The 18,578-nt window shown below is 38.5% G+C and overlaps 2 non-coding genes across 2 annotated transcripts; both read right to left on the bottom strand.

Moving 5' to 3' along the window:
- Window positions 1-434: 434 nt before the first annotated feature.
- Window positions 435-538, bottom strand: LOC112714175 (small nucleolar RNA R71). Its single transcript, XR_003159131.1, has one exon. It is a non-coding gene; the product is annotated as a small nucleolar RNA R71 (small nucleolar RNA).
- A 7,738-nt stretch (window positions 539-8,276) lies between these two features.
- On the bottom strand, window positions 8,277-8,380 carry LOC112714173 (small nucleolar RNA R71). Its single transcript, XR_003159129.1, has one exon. It is a non-coding gene; the product is annotated as a small nucleolar RNA R71 (small nucleolar RNA).
- Between the last annotated feature and the right edge of the window lie 10,198 nt (window positions 8,381-18,578).

The raw sequence follows: 18,578 nt of genomic DNA, 5'->3' as shown, positions 1-18,578 counted from the left end.
ACCTTTCAGAAATTTTCGAACAGGAGAAGGATATGGCAGCCGAAAATAATAATAATAATAATGCAAGGAGAATGCTTGGTGACTTCACAAAGCCAACATCCAAGTTTGATGGAAGAAGCATCTCCATTCCTGCCATTGGAGCCAATAACTTTGAGCTTAAGCCTCAACTAGTTGCTTTAATGCAACAAAACTGCAAGTTTTATGGACTTCCATCTGAAGATCCTTATCAGTTCTTAACTGAATTCTTGCAAGTATGTGATACTGTAAAGACGAATGGAGTTAATCCTGAAGTCTACAGACTCATGCTTTTCCCTTTTGCTGTAAGAGACAGAGCTAGAACATGGTTGGATTCACAACCTAAGGATAGCCTGGACTCTTGGGATAAGCTGGTCACTGCCTTCTTGGATAAATTCTTTCCTCCTCAAAAGCTGAGCAAGCTGAGAGTGGATGTTCAAACCTTCAAACAAAAAGATGGTGAATCCCTCTATGAAGCTTGGGAAAGATACAAGCAGTTGACCAAAAGATGTCCATCTGACATGTTTTCAGAATGGACCATGTTAGATATATTCTATTATGGTCTCTCTGAATTTTCGAAAATGTCACTGGACCATTCTGCAGGTGGATCTATTCACTTGAAGAAAACGCCTGAAGAGGCTCAAGAACTCATTGACATGGTTGCAAACAACCAGTTCATGTATACCTCTGAGAGGAATTCCGTGAATAATGGGGTACCTCAGAAGAAAGGAGTTCTTGAAATTGATGCTCTGAATGCCATATTGGCTCAGAACAAAGTGTTGACTCAACAGGTCAACATGATCTCTCAAAATCTGAATGGATTGCAACATGCATCCAACAGTACTAGAGAGGCAGCTTCTGAAGAAGCTTATGATCCTGAGAACCCTGCCATGGCAGAGGTTAATTATCTGGGTGAACCTTATGGAAACACTTATAACCCATCATGGAGAAATCATCCAAATTTCTCCTGGAAGGATCAACAAAAGCCTCAACAAGGCTTTAACAATGGTGGACGCAATAGGCTGAATAATAGTAAGCCATATCCATCATCTTCTCAGCTACAGACAGAGAACTCTGAACAAAATAATTCTAATTTAGCTAATATAGTCTCTAATCTGTCAAAAGCCACTTTCAGTTTCATGAATGAAACAAGATCCTCCATTAGAAATTTGGAGGCACAAGTAGGCCAGCTGAGTAAGAAAGTTATTGAAACTCCTCCCAGTATTCTCCCAAGTAATACAGAAGAGAATCCAAAAGGAGAGTGCAAAGCCATTGACTTAGTCAACATGGCCGAATGCATAGGGGAGGAGGAGGACGAAAATCCTAGTGAGGAAGACCTCCTGGGATGTCCTTCAAGCAAGAAGGAGTTTCCTATTAAGGATCCTGAGGAATCTGAGACCATAGAGATTCCACTAAATCTCCTTCTGCCATTCATGAGCTCTGAAGACTATTCTTCCTCTGAAGAGGATGAAGATGTGACTGGAGAGCAAGTTGCTCAATATTTAGGAGCTATCATGAAGCTGAATGCCAAGCTGTTTGGTAATGAGACTTGGGAAAGTGAACCTCCCTTGCTCATTAGTGAACTAGATACTTGGATTCAGAAAACTCTACCTCAAAAGAGACAAGATCCTGGAAAGTTCCTAATACCTTGTACCATAGGCACCATGAGCTTTGAAAAAGCTCTATGTGATCTAGGGTCAGGGATAAATCTGATGCCACTCTCTGTAATGGAGAAGCTAGGGATCATTGAGGTACAACCTGCCTTGTTCTCATTACAACTGGCAGACAAGTCAGTGAGACAAGCTTATGGAATAGTAGAGGACGTGCTAGTAAAGGTTGAAGGCCTTTACATCCCTGCTGATTTCATAATCCTAGACACTAGGAAGGAAGATGATGAATGCATCATCCTAGGAAGACCTTTCCTAGCCACAGCAGAAGCTGTGATAGATGTCAACAGAGGTAAGTTAGTCCTTCAATTGAATGGGGACTACCTTGTGTTTAAGGCACATGGCCATCCCTCTATGACAGAAGAGAGTAAGCATGAAGAGCTTCTCTCAGTTCAGAGTCAAGAAGAGCCCACACAGTCAAACTCTAAGTTTGGTGTTGTGAGGCCACAACCAAACTTTAAGTTTGGTGTTAAGACCCCATATCCAAACTCTAAGTTTGGTGTTGGCAACTATACAACATTGACCTGATCACCTTGTGGCTCCATGAGAGCCACTGTCAAGCTATTGACATTAAAGAAGCGCTTGTTGGGAGGCAACCCAATTTTATTTATCTAATTTTATTTTATTTTGTTTCTTTGTTATTTTTGTGTTTAATTAGGTACATGATCATGAGGAGTCACGAAAAAATCAAAAAAATTAAAAACAGAGTCAAAAACAGAAGAAAAAAATTTTTCACCCTGGAGGACGCACGGGCTGGCGTTCAACGCCCAGAAGGTGCATCTGGCCGGCGTTTAACGCCAGAACAGAGCACCATTCTGGCGCTGAACGCCCAAAACAAGCAACAACCTGGCGTTAAACGCCAGGATGGTGCACAGAGAGGACAAACTGGCGCTGAACGCCAGGAACAAGCATGAAACTGGCGTTCAACGCCAGAAACATGCATCACATGGGCGTTGAACGCCCAGAACATGCACCAATGGGCGTTTGAACGCCAGAATGATGCATGAAGGCATTTTACATGCCTATATGGTGAAGGAATGGTATTTCTTTTCACCTCAGGATCTGTGGACCCCACAGGATCCCCACCTCAGGATCTGTGGACCCCACAGGATCCCCACCTACCATATTCCCACCTTCCCTCCTAATCCTATTTTTGTGATTTGAATTCCCCATGTCACAATTCCCAATCTTCTTCATCAATCACCTCAAATCCTCTTCCCAATCACCCCATTCACCATTCACATCAACCTCAACTTTCCCACCCAACCCACCCATATAGCCGAATCCATCTCCCCTCACTCACCTCCATCTTCTTCTTCTTCTACTTTTCTTTTCTTTCTTGCTCGAGGGCGAGCAATATTTTAAGTTTGGTGTGGTAAAAGCATAGCTTTTTTTGCTTTTCCATTACCATTAATGGCACCTAAGGCCAGAGAAACCTCAAAGGGAAGACAAAAGCTTCCACCTCTGAGTCTTGAGAGATGGAAAATATAAGCCGTCATAGCTCAGTGGTATAACATGTGGCTGCAAATCAAGAAATCCCCGAGATACCTCAGGGAATAAATGGTCCTCCACACAACTATTGGGAGCAACTATGGATAGGAGCACCAAAATTACTATGAATTATTCAACAGAAGCAAGGAAGAGATATAGAGGAGCTCAAAGAGCACCATTGCACCTTCAAGAAGGCGCCACCCTCACTCAGGTGGATTCATTCCTTGTTCTTTATTTCTTTCTGTTTTCGGTTTTTAATGTTGTGTTTATCTATGTTTTGTGTCTCTACTTCATGATCATTAGTGTGTAACCATGCCTTAAAGCTATGAATAAAATCCATTAGTCCTTCACCTCTCTTAAAAGAAAAATGTTTTAATTCAAAAAGAACAAGAAGTACATAATTTTCGAAATTATTAGTGAATTTAATTTAATTATATTGATGTGGTGGCAATAATTTTTGTTTTCTGAATGAATGCTTGAATAGTGCATATTTTTGATCTTGTTGTTTATGAGTGTTAAAATTGTTGGTTCTTGAAAGAATGATGAACAAAGAGAAATGTTATTGATGATCTGAAAAACATCATGAAATTGATTCTTGAAGCAAGAAAAAGCAGTGAAAAAAAAATGGCGAAAAATTTTAAAGCAAGGATCCAAGGCTTTGAGCATTAATGGATAGGAGGGCCCAAGGAAATTAAATCCAGGCCTAAGCGGCTAAATCAAGCTGTCCCTATTCATGTGCTTGTGTCATGAAGGTCCAAGTGAAAAGCTTGAGACTGAATGGTTAAAGTCGTGATCCAAAGCTAAAGAGTGTGCTTAAGAGCTCTGGACACCACTAACGGGGGACTTTAGCAAAGCTAAGTCACAATCTGAAAAGGTTCACCCAGTTATGTGTCTGTGGCATTTGTGTATCCGGTGGTAATACTGGAAGACAAAGTGCTTAGGGCCACAGCCAAGACTCATAAAATAGCTGTGTTCAAGAATCAACATGCCTAACTAGGAAAGTCAATAACACTATCTGAAATTCTAAGTTCCTAGAGAAGCCAATCACTCTAAACTTCAAAGGAAAAAGTGAGATGCCAAAACTGTTCAGAAGCAAAAAGCTACAAGTCCCGCTCATCTAATTAAATTAATATTCATTGATATTTTGGACTTTATAGTATATTCTCTTCTTTTATCCTATTTGATTTTCAGTTGCTTGGGGACAAGCAACAATTTAAGTTTGGTGTTGTGATGAGCGGATAATTTATACGCTTTTTGGCATTGTTTTTATATAGTTTTTAGTAAGTTTAAGCTACTTTTAGGGATGTTTTCACTAGTTTTTATGATAAATTCACATTTCTGGACTTTACTATGAGTTTGTGTGTTTTTCTGTGATTTCAGGTAAATTCTGACTGAAATTGAGGGATTTGAGCAAAACTCTGAAGAAGGCTGACAAAAGGACTACTGATGCTGTTGGAATCTGACCTCCCTGCACTCGAAATGGATTTTCTGGAGCTACAGAACTCCAATTGGCGCGCTCTCAACGGCGTTGGAAAGTAGACATCCAGGGCTTTCCAGCAATATATAATAGTCCATACTTTATTCGCAGAATGACGACGTAACTTGGCGTTGAACGCCAAGTTCATGCTGCTGTCTGGAGTTAAACGCCAGAAAAACGTCATGATCCGGAGTTGAACGCCCAAAACACGTCATAACTCGAAGTTCAACTCCAAGAGAAGCCTCAGCTCGTGGATTGATCAAGCTCAGCCCAAGCATACACCAAGTGGGCCCCGGAAGTGGATTTATGCATCAATTACTTACTCATGTAAACCCTAGTAGCTAGTCTAGTATATATAGGACATTTATCTATTGTATTAGACATCTTTGGTCTCAGTTTTGTTTTATTCTTCATCTTAAGAGACTATTGATCACGTTTTAGGGGACTGGCCATTCGGCCATGCCTGAACCTCTTTCACTTATGTATTTTCAACGGTGGAGTTTCTGCACACCATAGATTAAGGGTGTGGAGCTCTGCTGTACCTCAAGTATTAATGCAATTCTATTATCTTTTATTCAAATCTCTCTTATTCTTATTCCAAGATATTCATTCGTACCCAAGAATATGATGAATGTTATGAGTCAGATTACCCTCATTATCATTCTCACTTATGAACGCGCGTGATTGACAACCACTTCCGTTCTACATGCAACAGAGCTTGAATGTATATCTCTTAGATTCCCCAACAGAATCTTCGTGGTATAAGCTAGATAGATGGCAGCATTTATGAGGATCCGGAAAGTCTCACCTTGTCTGTGGTATTCCGAGTAGGGTCCTGGGAATCCGGAAAGTCTAACCTTGTCTGTGGTATTCCGAGTAGGATTCCGTTAATGAATGACTGTGACGTGCTTCAAACCTGCAACCTGCTGGGCGTTAGTGACAGACGCAAAAGAGGGATTCTATTCCAGTAGGGGAGGGAACCAACCGGTGATTAGCTGTACTGTGACAGAGTGCGTGAGCATTAGTTTTCACTGCGAGGATGGGATGTAGCCATCAGCCATGGGTGATGCCTCCAGACTGGTTAGCTGTGCGAGTGACAGCCACATAGGATATTTCCCCGAGAGGAAGAAAGTAGCCACAGTTGATGGTGAACCCCTATACAAAGCTTGCCATGGAAAGGAGTAAGAAGGATTGAGTAGAAGCAGTAGGAGAGCAGGCGTCCCTGGGCTCTACAGCATCTCCATCCGCTTATCTGAAATTCCTACCAATGAATCTGCATAAGTATTCTATCCCTTTTATTATTCCTTTTTATTATTTATTCCAATAATCACAATTACCCTTTAATCTGCCTGACTGAGATTTGCAAGGTAACCATAGCTTGCTTCATACCAACAATCTCTGTGGGATCGACCCTTACTCACGTAAGGTTTATTACTTGGACGACCCAGTACACTTGCTGGTTAGTTGAACGGAGTTGTGAATTCAACCAGTGCCATAATAAAGCTTTCATTCAAAATCCAAAGAACGCATAAATCACAATTTCGTCCACCAAGTTTTTGGCGCCGTTGCCGGGGATTGTTCGAGTATGGACAACTGACGGTTCATCTTGTTGCTCAGACTAGGTAATTTTCTTTTCAAAAAACTCTTTCAAAAATTTTTCTTTTATTTTTCGTTTTTCTAAACTTTGTTTTCGAAAAAAATTAATAAAAATACAAAAAAATTAGAAAATCATAAAAATCAAAATACTTTGTGTTTCTTGTTTGAATCTAGTGTCAATTTTAAGTTTGGTGTCAATTGCATGCTTTCAAAATTTTTCTTGCATTTTTCGAAAACTTCATGCATTCATAGTGTTCTTCATGATCTTCAAGTTGTTCTTGACAAGTCTTCTTGTTTGATCTTGATGATTTCTTGTTTTGTGTGTTTTCTTGTTTTTCATGTGCATCTTTGCATTCATATTTTCCATGCATTAAAGATTTCTAAGTTTGGTGTCTTGCATGTTTTCTTTGCATTAAAAATTTTTCAAAATTATGTTCTTGATGTTCATCATGATCTTCAAAGTGTTCTTTGTGTTCATCTTGACATTCATAGCATTCTTGCATACATCTTGTGTCTTGATCCAAAATTTTCATGTTTTGGGTCATTTTTGTGTTTTTCATTCAAAATTTGATTTCAAAAAAAAATATCTTTTCCTTATTTCCCTCCAAATTTTCGAAATTTTGGGTTGACTTGGTCAAAAATTTTTAAAATTAGTTGTTTCTTACAAGTCAAGTCAAAATTTCAATTTTAAAAATCTTATCTTTTCAAAATCCTTTTCAAAAATCATATCTTTTTCATTTTTTTTATAATTTTCGAAAATTTCAAAATTATTTTTCAAAATATTTTCAAAAATCTTTTTCTTATCTTTATATCAAATTTTCGAAAATTAGCTAACAATTAATGTGATTGGTTCAAAAATTTGAAGTTTGTTACTTTCTTGTTAAGAAAGGTTCAATCTTTAAGTTCTAGAATCTTATCTTGTAGTTTCTTGTTAGTTAAGTAATTTTTAAAATTAAATCTTTTTTTCAAATATCTTTTTCAAAACTAAATCTTTTTATCTTTTATCTTATCTTTTTCAAAAATTTTATCTTTTTCAAAATTTGATTTCAAAATATCTTATCTAACTTCCTATCTTCTTATCTTTTTCAAAATTTGATTTCAAATCTTTTTCAATCAACTAACTAACTTTTTGTTTGTTTCTTATCTTTTTCAAAACCACCTAACTACTTTTCCCTCTCTAATTTTCGAAAATTCTCCCTCTCTTTTTCAAAAATTCTTTTTGTTTTAAATTATAATTTTAATTATATTTTGTCTTTGATTTTCGAAAATTACTAACTTCTTTTTCAAAAATTATTTTCGAAAATCTTCTTTCTCTTTTCTTATTCTTTTTATTTATTTAATTACTAACACTTCTCTTCACCTCTCTTCATCCAAATCCGAATCCATCCTTCTTCTTTCTTCTACCCCTTTCTTCTTCTACTAACATAAAGGAATCTCTATACTGTGACATAGAGGATTCCTCTTTCTTTTCTTGTTTTCTTCTCTTTCTTATGAGCAGGAACAAGGATAAAGGCACTCTTGTTGAAGCTGATCCAGAACCTGAAAGGACTCTGAAGAGAAAATTAAGAGAAGCTAAATTACAACAATCCAGAAATAACCTTTCAGAAATTTTCGAACAGGAGAAGGATATGGCAGCCGAAAATAATAATAATAATAATGCAAGGAGAATGCTTGGTGACTTCACAAAGCCAACATCCAAGTTTGATGGAAGAAGCATCTCCATTCCTGCCATTGGAGCCAATAACTTTGAGCTTAAGCCTCAACTAGTTGCTTTAATGCAACAAAACTGCAAGTTTTATGGACTTCCATCTGAAGATCCTTATCAGTTCTTAACTGAATTCTTGCAAGTATGTGATACTGTAAAGACGAATGGAGTTAATCCTGAAGTCTACAGACTCATGCTTTTCCCTTTTGCTGTAAGAGACAGAGCTAGAACATGGTTGGATTCACAACCTAAGGATAGCCTGGACTCTTGGGATAAGCTGGTCACTGCCTTCTTGGATAAATTCTTTCCTCCTCAAAAGCTGAGCAAGCTGAGAGTGGATGTTCAAACCTTCAAACAAAAAGATGGTGAATCCCTCTATGAAGCTTGGGAAAGATACAAGCAGTTGACCAAAAGATGTCCATCTGACATGTTTTCAGAATGGACCATGTTAGATATATTCTATTATGGTCTCTCTGAATTTTCGAAAATGTCACTGGACCATTCTGCAGGTGGATCTATTCACTTGAAGAAAACGCCTGAAGAGGCTCAAGAACTCATTGACATGGTTGCAAACAACCAGTTCATGTATACCTCTGAGAGGAATTCCGTGAATAATGGGGTACCTCAGAAGAAAGGAGTTCTTGAAATTGATGCTCTGAATGCCATATTGGCTCAGAACAAAGTGTTGACTCAACAGGTCAACATGATCTCTCAAAATCTGAATGGATTGCAACATGCATCCAACAGTACTAGAGAGGCAGCTTCTGAAGAAGCTTATGATCCTGAGAACCCTGCCATGGCAGAGGTTAATTATCTGGGTGAACCTTATGGAAACACTTATAACCCATCATGGAGAAATCATCCAAATTTCTCCTGGAAGGATCAACAAAAGCCTCAACAAGGCTTTAACAATGGTGGACGCAATAGGCTGAATAATAGTAAGCCATATCCATCATCTTCTCAGCTACAGACAGAGAACTCTGAACAAAATAATTCTAATTTAGCTAATATAGTCTCTAATCTGTCAAAAGCCACTTTCAGTTTCATGAATGAAACAAGATCCTCCATTAGAAATTTGGAGGCACAAGTAGGCCAGCTGAGTAAGAAAGTTATTGAAACTCCTCCCAGTATTCTCCCAAGTAATACAGAAGAGAATCCAAAAGGAGAGTGCAAAGCCATTGACTTAGTCAACATGGCCGAATGCATAGGGGAGGAGGAGGACGAAAATCCTAGTGAGGAAGACCTCCTGGGATGTCCTTCAAGCAAGAAGGAGTTTCCTATTAAGGATCCTGAGGAATCTGAGACCATAGAGATTCCACTAAATCTCCTTCTGCCATTCATGAGCTCTGAAGACTATTCTTCCTCTGAAGAGGATGAAGATGTGACTGGAGAGCAAGTTGCTCAATATTTAGGAGCTATCATGAAGCTGAATGCCAAGCTGTTTGGTAATGAGACTTGGGAAAGTGAACCTCCCTTGCTCATTAGTGAACTAGATACTTGGATTCAGAAAACTCTACCTCAAAAGAGACAAGATCCTGGAAAGTTCCTAATACCTTGTACCATAGGCACCATGAGCTTTGAAAAAGCTCTATGTGATCTAGGGTCAGGGATAAATCTGATGCCACTCTCTGTAATGGAGAAGCTAGGATCATTGAGGTACAACCTGCCTTGTTCTCATTACAACTGGCAGACAAGTCAGTGAGACAAGCTTATGGAATAGTAGAGGACGTGCTAGTAAAGGTTGAAGGCCTTTACATCCCTGCTGATTTCATAATCCTAGACACTAGGAAGGAAGATGATGAATGCATCATCCTAGGAAGACCTTTCCTAGCCACAGCAGAAGCTGTGATAGATGTCAACAGAGGTAAGTTAGTCCTTCAATTGAATGGGGACTACCTTGTGTTTAAGGCACATGGCCATCCCTCTATGACAGAAGAGAGTAAGCATGAAGAGCTTCTCTCAGTTCAGAGTCAAGAAGAGCCCACACAGTCAAACTCTAAGTTTGGTGTTGTGAGGCCACAACCAAACTTTAAGTTTGGTGTTAAGACCCCATATCCAAACTCTAGGTTTGGTGTTGGCAACTATACAACATTGACCTGATCACCTTGTGGCTCCATGAGAGCCACTGTCAAGCTATTGACATTAAAGAAGCGCTTGTTGGGAGGCAACCCAATTTTATTTATCTAATTTTATTTTATTTTGTTTCTTTGTTATTTTTGTGTTTAATTAGGTACATGATCATGAGGAGTCACGAAAAAATCAAAAAAATTAAAAACAGAGTCAAAAACAGAAGAAAAAAATTTTTCACCCTGGAGGACGCACGGGCTGGCGTTCAACGCCCAGAAGGTGCATCTGGCCGGCGTTTAACGCCAGAACAGAGCACCATTCTGGCGCTGAACGCCCAAAACAAGCAACAACCTGGCGTTAAACGCCAGGATGGTGCACAGAGAGGACAAACTGGCGCTGAACGCCAGGAACAAGCATGAAACTGGCGTTCAACGCCAGAAACATGCATCACATGGGCGTTGAACGCCCAGAACATGCACCAATGGGCGTTTGAACGCCAGAATGATGCATGAAGGCATTTTACATGCCTATATGGTGAAGGAATGGTATTTCTTTTCACCTCAGGATCTGTGGACCCCACAGGATCCCCACCTACCATATTCCCACCTTCCCTCCTAATCCTATTTTTGTGATTTGAATTCCCCATGTCACAATTCCCAATCTTCTTCATCAATCACCTCAAATCCTCTTCCCAATCACCCCATTCACCATTCACATCAACCTCAACTTTCCCACCCAACCCACCCATATAGCCGAATCTATCTCCCCTCACTCACCTCCATCTTCTTCTTCTTCTACTTTTCTTTTCTTTCTTGCTCGAGGGCGAGCAATATTTTAAGTTTGGTGTGGTAAAAGCATAGCTTTTTTTGCTTTTCCATTACCATTAATGGCACCTAAGGCCAGAGAAACCTCAAAGGGAAGACAAAAGCTTCCACCTCTGAGTGTTGAGAGATGGAAAATATAAGCCGTCATAGCTCAGTGGTATAACATGTGGCTGCAAATCAAGAAATCCCCGAGATACCTCAGGAATAAATGGTCTCCACACAACTATTGGGAGCAACTATGGATAGGAGCACCAAAATTACTATGAATTATTCAACAGAAGCAAGGAAGAGACATAGAGGAGCTCAAAGAGCACCATTGCACCTTCAAGAAGGCGCCACCCTCACTCAGGTGGATTCATTCCTTGTTCTTTATTTCTTTCTGTTTTCGGTTTTTAATGTTGTGTTTATCTATGTTTTGTGTCTCTACTTCATGATCATTAGTGTGTAACCATGCCTTAAAGCTATGAATAAAATCCATTAGTCCTTCACCTCTCTTAAAAGAAAAATGTTTTAATTCAAAAAGAACAAGAAGTACATAATTTTCGAAATTATTAGTGAATTTAATTTAATTATATTGATGTGGTGGCAATAATTTTTGTTTTCTGAATGAATGCTTGAATAGTGCATATTTTTGATCTTGTTGTTTATGAGTGTTAAAATTGTTGGTTCTTGAAAGAATGATGAACAAAGAGAAATGTTATTGATGATCTGAAAAACATCATGAAATTGATTCTTGAAGCAAGAAAAAGCAGTGAAAAAAAAATGGCGAAAAATTTTAAAGCAAGGATCCAAGGCTTTGAGCATTAATGGATAGGAGGGCCCAAGGAAATTAAATCCAGGCCTAAGCGGCTAAATCAAGCTGTCCCTATTCATGTGCTTGTGTCATGAAGGTCCAAGTGAAAAGCTTGAGACTGAATGGTTAAAGTCGTGATCCAAAGCTAAAGAGTGTGCTTAAGAGCTCTGGACACCACTAACGGGGGACTTTAGCAAAGCTAAGTCACAATCTGAAAAGGTTCACCCAGTTATGTGTCTGTGGCATTTGTGTATCCGGTGGTAATACTGGAAGACAAAGTGCTTAGGGCCACAGCCAAGACTCATAAAATAGCTGTGTTCAAGAATCAACATGCCTAACTAGGAAAGTCAATAACACTATCTGAAATTCTAAGTTCCTAGAGAAGCCAATCACTCTAAACTTCAAAGGAAAAAGTGAGATGCCAAAACTGTTCAGAAGCAAAAAGCTACAAGTCCCGCTCATCTAATTAAATTAATATTCATTGATATTTTGGACTTTATAGTATATTCTCTTCTTTTATCCTATTTGATTTTCAGTTGCTTGGGGACAAGCAACAATTTAAGTTTGGTGTTGTGATGAGCGGATAATTTATACGCTTTTTGGCATTGTTTTTATATAGTTTTTAGTAAGTTTAAGCTACTTTTAGGGATGTTTTCACTAGTTTTTATGATAAATTCACATTTCTGGACTTTACTATGAGTTTGTGTGTTTTTCTGTGATTTCAGGTAAATTCTGACTGAAATTGAGGGATTTGAGCAAAACTCTGAAGAAGGCTGACAAAAGGACTACTGATGCTGTTGGAATCTGACCTCCCTGCACTCGAAATGGATTTTCTGGAGCTACAGAACTCCAATTGGCGCGCTCTCAACGGCGTTGGAAAGTAGACATCCAGGGCTTTCCAGCAATATATAATAGTCCATACTTTATTCGCAGAATGACGACGTAACTTGGCGTTGAACGCCAAGTTCATGCTGCTGTCTGGAGTTAAACGCCAGAAAAACGTCATGATCCGGAGTTGAACGCCCAAAACACGTCATAACTCGAAGTTCAACTCCAAGAGAAGCCTCAGCTCATGGATTGATCAAGCTCAGCCCAAGCATACACCAAGTGGGCCCCGGAAGTGGATTTATGCATCAATTACTTACTCATGTAAACCCTAGTAGCTAGTCTAGTATATATAGGACATTTATCTATTGTATTAGACATCTTTGGTCTCAGTTTTGTTTTATTCTTCATCTTAAGAGACTATTGATCACGTTTTAGGGGACTGGCCATTCGGCCATGCCTGAACCTCTTTCACTTATGTATTTTCAACGGTGGAGTTTCTGCACACCATAGATTAAGGGTGTGGAGCTCTGCTGTACCTCAAGTATTAATGCAATTCTATTATCTTTTATTCAAATCTCTCTTATTCTTATTCCAAGATATTCATTCGTACCCAAGAATATGATGAATGTTATGAGTCAGATTACCCTCATTATCATTCTCACTTATGAACGCGCGTGATTGACAACCACTTCCGTTCTACATGCAACAGAGCTTGAATGTATATCTCTTAGATTCCCCAACAGAATCTTCGTGGTATAAGCTAGATAGATGGCAGCATTTATGAGGATCCGGAAAGTCTCACCTTGTCTGTGGTATTCCGAGTAGGGTCCTGGGAATCCGGAAAGTCTAACCTTGTCTGTGGTATTCCGAGTAGGATTCCGTTAATGAATGACTGTGACGTGCTTCAAACCTGCAACCTGCTGGGCGTTAGTGACAGACGCAAAAGAGGGATTCTATTCCAGTAGGGGAGGGAACCAACGGTGATTAGCCATACTGTGACAGAGTGCGTGAGCATTAGTTTTCACTGCGAGGATGGGATGTAGCCATCAGCCATGGGTGATGCCTCCAGACTGGTTAGCTGTGCGAGTGACAGCCGCATAGGATATTTCCCCGAGAGGAAGAAAGTAGCCACAGTTGATGGTGAACCCCTATACAAAGCTTGCCATGGAAAGGAGTAAGAAGGATTGAGTAGAAGCAGTAGGAGAGCAGGCGTCCCTGGGCTCTACAGCATCTCCATCCGCTTATCTGAAATTCCTACCAATGAATCTGCATAAGTATTCTATCCCTTTTATTATCCTTTTTATTATTTATTCCAATAATCACAATTACCCTTTAATCTGCCTGACGGAGATTTGCAGGTAACCATAGCTTGCTTCATACCAACAATCTCTGTGGGATCGACCCTTACTCACGTAAGGTTTATTACTTGGACGACCCAGTACACTTGCTGGTTAGTTGAACGGAGTTGTGAATTCAACCAGTGCCATAATAAAGCTTTCATTCAAAATCCAAAGAACGCATAAATCACAATTTCGTCCACCAATGCCCTACATACAGCTTGCCATGGAAAGGAGTAAGAAGATTGATGAAAGCAATAAGAAGTAGAGATTCGAAAGGATTCTAGCATCTCCACACGCCTATCTGAAATTCCCCCTATGATTTACATAAGTATTTTTATCCCTTTATTTTATTTATCTTTTAAATATCTAATCCAATTACTTTTTGACCCTATGAATCCACTTAACTGAGATTTACAAGGTGACCATAGCTTGCTTCATACCAACAATCTCTGTGGGATCGACCCTTACTCACGTAAGGTTTATTACTTGGACGACCCAGTACACTTGCTGGTTAGTTGAACGGATTTGTGACTTCAAATAGAGCCAATTATTAATCTCATGCAAATACAAAGAGGATCACAATTTCGTCCACCAGTAATCAAAACTCAAAAGTCATATAAACTATGATATGAATGTGGTTAAGGCTTGGAGATGCTTTGTCCTTCTGGATTAACTCTGGTATTACTGTCTTCTTCAATTGTGAATGATGTCTTCTATGGCAGGATGTATGTGATTGACGCTGGTTTGAACAGCCGCCAATTCTTCTCCAGATCTAAACCCCAGGGTTAGTGCGGATCCATTCTGAATGAGGGTGAAGTTATTGCAGTTCATTCTCTTTGGTGATCCTACTCAAAGCGCCACAGACAAGGTCGAATTATTTGGATCAGAGGATGCTGCACCTTGGTTCTAGCCTCTACCACAAAGACCCTAATCTCCCCATACCTTGGCTGAACTGGTGTCTCGAGAAGTCCCCAACAAAGTCGTGGATTAGTCGTCTAAGAGATGTATAGTCAAGCTCGCGGTTCAATGCTTTCCACTTAAGTATTCACACGAACCTAAGAAGAACACGCGTGGTTGTCAGGCACGCGGTCTTAGTATGAAGAACGAAGATAATTATCACGGGTCATCCCGTTCATCATGTTGAAGAACAAAATACATCTTAGAATTAAATCAAACACAAATTGAGAAAGAACAGTAGTACTTTTATTAATCCATAAACTCAGCAGGGCTCCTCCCCTCAACCTAGGAGGTTTAGAAACTCATACTGATAGGAAATACAATGACAAAATGAAATATGGCATAGAGGTCTTAAAATTCTGTATGATTATGTAAACTATCCCTTAAATACTAGACTAATGACTAAGGATTACATAAGAAAGGTAAAACAATCTTTTAGTGCTAAGATCCACTTCTGGGGCCCACTTGGTGAATGTTTGGACTGAGCTTTGATGAGATCCACGTGCTAGGAGGCCTCTAGGGCATTAAATGCTGGCTAGGGGGTTCTCTTTGGGCGTTTGGATGCTGGTCTCCTCCTTGTGGGCGCTGGACGCCTCGAATGGGGTAGGAGGCTGGCGTTAAATGCCAGTTTTGGGCCTTTTATTCTAATACAAAGTATAAACTATTTACATTGCTGAAAAGCTCTGAAAGTCAGCTTTCCATAGCTATTGAGAATGCTACATTTGGACTTCTGTAGCTCTAAAAAAGCTTTTCTGAGTGCAAGGAGGCAATCGGACAGCATCTCAGTGCTTTCTCTGTCTCTGAGCCAGATTTTGTCCAGCTCCTCAATTTCACAAAAATACTTGAAACTGCAATAAAACACACAAACTCAAAGTAGAATCCAAAAATGTGAATTTTAACACTTAAAACCTATGAAAACTTAATAAAAATTAAACAAAACATGCTAAAAACTATATGAAAATGATGCCAAAAGCATATAAAATATCCGCTCATCAGAACCTAATCACACGGTCTCACCACAGAGTTTCAGAATAGTCATAAGAAGACACATTTAATGAAAATCATTTTCAAGCTCAGTGACTATTGTTGTCTTATGAATCCTTTGAAAATCGATGGTTTAACCATCAAAATTCAAAACCTTTTTAAAGAAAATCAGTTAATTATCCAGAAATTCAAACTCGCTTTCAGATAAAGAATCTTAAAAAATCTCCTAACAGTATGAATGACCAACCTGTTCCAAACATAAGTTCATTAAGTCTATGCTAAACCAGCTTGTTATTTCAAACTTTACTAAACCACAAAACAAACCAATCACAGCTCTAGGTCCAAATAGCTCATCAACATCCAATTCACCACAACCCAACCAATTTCAGTCACAAACACAGTAATGAGAGTTAAACACAATTAAGAGTAGTTTACGTCAAGTATTAATAATTAGCAATTAAACAAAATTATTCAATAGGCAAACCAATTACAATATGCACACCAAACAATGTCACATAGATGCATATGATGAATGCCTGCCCTATGGCTAATGAGCTCATCTGTCGGTTATACCAGCCAACCCGACATGTCCGGTAGCTAACCATTAGATAGTCCCTCTGTACGCGTATCTCCAAGGTCAATAATATCCATGAAAATAATCCCAAGCTCATCCATGGGAGAGACAATGCCCCCAAACTCAAATTCATATATATTATATATATATATATATATATATATATATATACATGCCCATGGGAGAAACCGGGGAGTTAAAGTGCCCGGTCACATCTTACGTATTCAACAATTTGTCTCAATTTTACAAGTCTCGTTTACTTTTAATTCATTTTCATCATCAATACATATCTCATTTCCACATTTATTCAAAAAATCATACTAAAATCATTCCTCATCATCCTTCATTCAAATTCAATATCATCATCAATCTCCTATTCGTTCATCAACAACCAACTCAACATATTCATTATTTTCTAAATAAATCAAACTAAAAACATATAAGGTTAAACTAAATCTTTTTAAATAATTACTTTAAACGAAATTCCATTTTTTAAAATTCGATAGCATCTCCTCTAAAACTCATCTGCCACCCTTTCGAGCATCCAAATTCCTCAACCCTTCTCAACCATTCCAAATCTCAATCTTTTCCAAAATTCAACAGTTTTAATATCAAATTATTTTCAAATCAAACCAATTCCAATAATAAATCTTTTTCGAAATCAAACCAGCTCAAATATTAAATCATTATAAAATCAAACTAATTTAAAACAAACCGTTCCAAATCAATTATTTTTATATCTCAAATCATTTCAAACCCGATTCATTTACATTATCAAATTAAATTTAAACCAAAATCTGGAAAGTATTGGACTAGAATTGAATTTATCATAGATTTATCAAAAACATAACAGCTTGCTATATTTTTCCAGAATTTCTTTAGGAATGTAGCAGCAGCTTTTATGTTATCAAATTCCAATTCTAATCCAAACGTAGTAAAACTTGATTTAGACCCAAAGGTTACGTCCAAATTTTGCAGAATGTATGAACTTAGTTAATCAAAAGTGTGTAAGTTGTCCCCTAGAAAATTTTAAAGATCAACAGGTGATACAGAGGTACGTTTAGCTACTTGGTGTGCGGAGGTATGCTAAATTGTATAGGTGATGCACGAAATATAGAAAAGAAAAGAAAAATGAAAAATAATGAATGATATAAAAAAGTTGAGAATTGTATGTTGAATGGGCCTTGTGCCAAAATTGCTAATGTGAAAGTGCCCGCCTAACTGATAGCTGAGATTGCTAATGCGAAATATTCGCCTAATTGACAGCCTGTTTCTTATCATGATCCAATATATTCTGATATGACATGGGTTCAGGAGTGGTTGCATTCTCCGGATCAAGTTTATTCTCATCTCTTCCTCAATCAATGCATTCATTGATCTCCTTGGCAATCTTAAGTGATTGGATCCCAATTCCTTGGCAATCCATTCTCTCTAAACTTGAACAATTGTCCAATTCATTGATTTAATTGCTCATTGAGAAGAGATGATAGTATGGTCACTGATTATACCACATGTATTTCCAAATCAAAGTGTTTGTAAGGTTATATGTCACTATACCCATCCAAACCCCAATTTGGTCCAACATGAGAAAGTATTTCTAGCATGATCTCCTCATCCCTTTTCCAAGGTCAAGGGAGATTCAATTATGGAAGAGTTTCTTTCCAAGATAACAAAACCAATTAGATGAAGAATCGAAAGCTTTCTAGTAAAATCAGAGAAAAGAAAGAAGATGAAAAATGAAACTATAATTGATCCATCAAATTAAAACAGAGCTCCCTAACCCAATGAAAGCGGTTTAGTTGTTCATAGCTCTGGAAAATGGAAATGAAGAAGAAGAAGAAGAAAAATACATTCTAACTCTAGAAGTTACAGAAAAGTAAAATATACAGAGTGTAGTTTTCTCCAATATGCCAGCCTCTTTTCTAGTTCAAAACTACTCCTATATATACTACTCTTCTTGGTCTTCTAGTCAATTCTGCAAGTCTTGGATATGGGCCTTTGATCTTAAGTTGAAGCAGTTCAGTGGGCTCAGCTTTATTTGCAGAGAAAAATGATGTAAGCATGGACTTTGGCTTGGGCGTTAGTGGCGTTAACGCTGAGTGACATTGTGGGTTCGAGAACGTTAGTGGCAATCAATTTTTCTCACTAACGTTCCCACCACATCGCCCACGTTAACTCCTATGTTAGTGCCACTAACATGGCCACTAACGTTGCCTTATAAACCTTTGCAAGCGTTATTGGGACTCACCTTTTCCCAATA

Source organism: Arachis hypogaea, chromosome 9, assembly GCF_003086295.3.
Source record: "Arachis hypogaea cultivar Tifrunner chromosome 9, arahy.Tifrunner.gnm2.J5K5, whole genome shotgun sequence".
In the NCBI taxonomy this organism is placed as follows: domain Eukaryota; kingdom Viridiplantae; phylum Streptophyta; class Magnoliopsida; order Fabales; family Fabaceae; genus Arachis; species Arachis hypogaea.
The sequence above is the reverse complement of the archived record's forward strand: the minus strand, read 5'-3'. Positions and strand labels throughout refer to the sequence as shown.